Below are 3300 nucleotides of genomic sequence, written 5' to 3'. Positions count from 1 at the left end.
AACCAAAGATGTCCAGGTGGGCTGCTTCCCCTCCAAAGGAGGAGGCCCACCTTGCCATCACTGTTGAAGAGCCTCTTCCCTGCTGATTTCCTTTTTGACCCTAAGGTTCTGTGATTCTCCTAGGGGAAGAACCTTGGCCTGTGGGAAGAATTGTGGTTCTGGTGTCAGAAGACTGGGTTTGAATCCAGTGTCTGACACTCATTACCTGGGTGACCTTTGGAAAGCCCTTTGTACTGAAGAGCCAGGATTCGAAGATCCATACTGAGGGGCAGAAGAGACAGATAAGTAAAACATTTATTAAGTGCTTACTGTATGCCAGTCACTGTGCTAAGTGCCAGGGATACAAATATAAGCAAACAAGACAGTTGGGATTGTTGAGAGACTTACATTCTAAAGGGAGGTAGGTAAAACCATTAGGTAAGACCAATCCCAATCCACCCCAACCCAGTTTCTCTTCCTGTGTCAAGAGAGCAGGTGAATTGAACAGCAGACAGAAATAATAGGATTATAGGAGTCAGAGGCCATCAAAACCAATCTTGTCATTTTACAGGTGGGGAAACTGAGGCACAGAGCAGTTAAGTGACTTGTCCAAGGTCACTCATATAGTGACTGAGCCAGGACTGGAACTCAGGTGCTGTGACCCCAAGTTCAGCCTGCTGCCTCCCCCAATACTGTTCAATAAACTCACTCTTTCAAGGAATTTAGAATGATCTCCTATCTCCTCCATCCCTGGCATTCTAGAAACAACTGCCCACATCCCACATGTCCCCTACATTCTCCAGCTGGCCCAGGGAGCTTGGTTACGATGCTGGTCTGACCTTGGTAGTTTGAGCTTTTCCCAGTGTGTGGGAGGTCATAGGGGCAGCTAGGTGGCCCAGTGGATAGAGCATTGGGCGTGGAGTCAGGAGGACTCGTCTTCAAGAGCTCAAATCCAGCCTCAGACATTTAGCTTCACCCTGGTTGCCTCAGTTTCCTTGTCTGTCAAATGAGCTGGAGAAGGAAATGGCAAATCGCTCCAGTATCTTTGCCAAGAAAACCCCAAATGGAGTCAGGAAGAGTCAGACACATGATTGAAAATGACTGAAATAGAGGTCACAAGATCACAGATCAAAGCTAAAAGGGGCCTTGGAGACCAGCTGGTTGAACTTCCTCCTATAGAAGACGAAATAGAGGCACAGAGGAGAAGGGACTTATCCAAGGACACATAGGATTGGAGCTGGGCGGGACCTCAAAGGTCCCTTAGTCCAACTTGCAGAAGGGAAATGGAAACCAAGAGATGGGCTGCACCTTGTCCAAGGTCACACAGGCAGCAAAGATCAGTGCTGGGGTTGGACCTTAGACTCTCGGGGTTCCCCATCTGCTCTCTTTCGTCCATTCTGCCCCAGAATGCTCAGACATTCAGGCTTCTTCCCCCGCTCATAGACTGGTGAGCAGGGGCCCAGGCTCTGACATCTCCCTCCTATTCTGGAAACCATTTGCCTGGGGTTAGGCAGAGGTGGGAGGAGGGGCTTCTTTGTGTGTTTCTGATTAAGAGGAGCCCAGAGGCCTTCACTGCAGGATGTCAATGCTGGGCTACAACAGGAGGCCCTCAGTGGAACGGAAGACAGGTTTTCAACTAAAGTTTGCCTTGAAACAACCTGAAAGATGGGTCCTTGCAGACAAGAATGACCCAGTCCTGGGGGAAGAGCACTGAATTTTGAGGCAGAAAACCTGAGTTCAAATGCTGCCTGCTATCCACATGACCTCAAATAAATCACAGCCTCGGTGTCTTCAGCTACACAAAGAGGATTAGAAAAGATGGTCTTTAAGGTCAATTCTAGTTCTAAATACTAGGATTTATGTTCATAGCTCATATTTATATAGTGTTAAGGTTTGCATCACCTACGAGAAGAGGCCATATGGTGTCGTGGACAGAGAGTTGAGTGACCCTTAACCTCTTGCTGCCACAGGCATTGAGATTATCTAATTTCAGTCAGATTGAATCAGATCAAATGAAATAATATTTGTAAAAAGTGCCTGTAGTAGGCACTACATATATACATGCTCATTCCCTTTCTCCCTCTAGGAGACTCTTAGTTGGACACAGGACAAGTACTGTGCTATGTTGGTAGGAGGAGTTTCTTCATTGGAAGTGCCTTGGGCTGAAAAGGAACTCAGAGGTCAAATAGTTCAACCCATACCAGAAGAGGAATGTTCTCTGCAAATCTCCATGACAAGTGGTCATCCAGCCTTTGCTTGAGGACTCTTCATGCGAGGAAACCCCTCATCTCCTGAGGCAGCTGGGTAGGGGAATGGACAGAGGCACCAGGCCTGGAGTCGGGAAGACCTGAGTTCAAATCTAGCCTCAGACACTTATTAGCTGTGTGACCCTAGGCAAGTCACTTTACCTTAGCCTGCCTCAGTTTCCTCACCTGTAAAATGGGGATAATAATACCACCTACCTCCCAGAGCTATTGTGAGGATCAAGTGAGGTTATATCTGTAAAGTGCTTAGCACAGCACCTGGCACATAGTAGGTACTTAATAAGTGCATGTTCCCCCCAAAAAGGTGTGGGGGGGATTTTGGGGGGGGCAGGGAACTTGCTCATTGATAATGTTTACAAAGGGCTGCAGGTAATGGACTAATGGACCAAGGATCCTTGCTGCAGGCTTGCTGAAACTGCAAGGCCAGGGAGCAGCTGAGCCTGGGAGCTTCCCTGAAGACTCTGGACGCCTAGGTTCAAGATCCCAGCTCTGCTACATTACTCTCCTCTTTGACCTTGGACAAGCTACTCCCTCTCTCTGGCCTCAGTCTCTTTATCCGTCTGCAAAATGAGACACTTGGCCTAGATAATTCCTAAAGTGCCTTCCAGCCCTAAACAGGAGGATTTCTTTGGAAAAGAGTCAGGAGCTGACTGCACACTAAAGAAGAGGAAATATGGGCACACAGATGTGGAATCAGAGGTCCCTGCTCTCCGGGGTCACAAGCTGAGGTCAGACACTGTCCCTTGTCTCTCTGACCCTGCAGTGACATGGGATCTCAAAAGAAAACACAAAAGGAGACTGGCCCCAGTGAGAGGATGGCTCAAGTGCTTGAAGCCATTCGTGACATTCCCCTGTTTCACTGAGATTTACATAACATGATCAGCTTACTCTGACCTAGACTAGAAAATTTGCTTTGTGAAATCTACAACAAAGCATGTTTAGTTTAGAAAAAGGAAAAAAAAACGCAAACCAGCAAATGTTTTACTAGGAGATACCCCACCACACCTTCTCCCCAACCTGGCTCTTTGGGTATTTTAATTTGACCAATGACCTGCTT

The sequence above is a fragment of the Trichosurus vulpecula genome, chromosome 2, assembly GCF_011100635.1.
Source record: "Trichosurus vulpecula isolate mTriVul1 chromosome 2, mTriVul1.pri, whole genome shotgun sequence".
NCBI lineage: Eukaryota > Metazoa > Chordata > Mammalia > Diprotodontia > Phalangeridae > Trichosurus > Trichosurus vulpecula.
Note: the sequence above shows the minus strand (reverse complement) of the source record.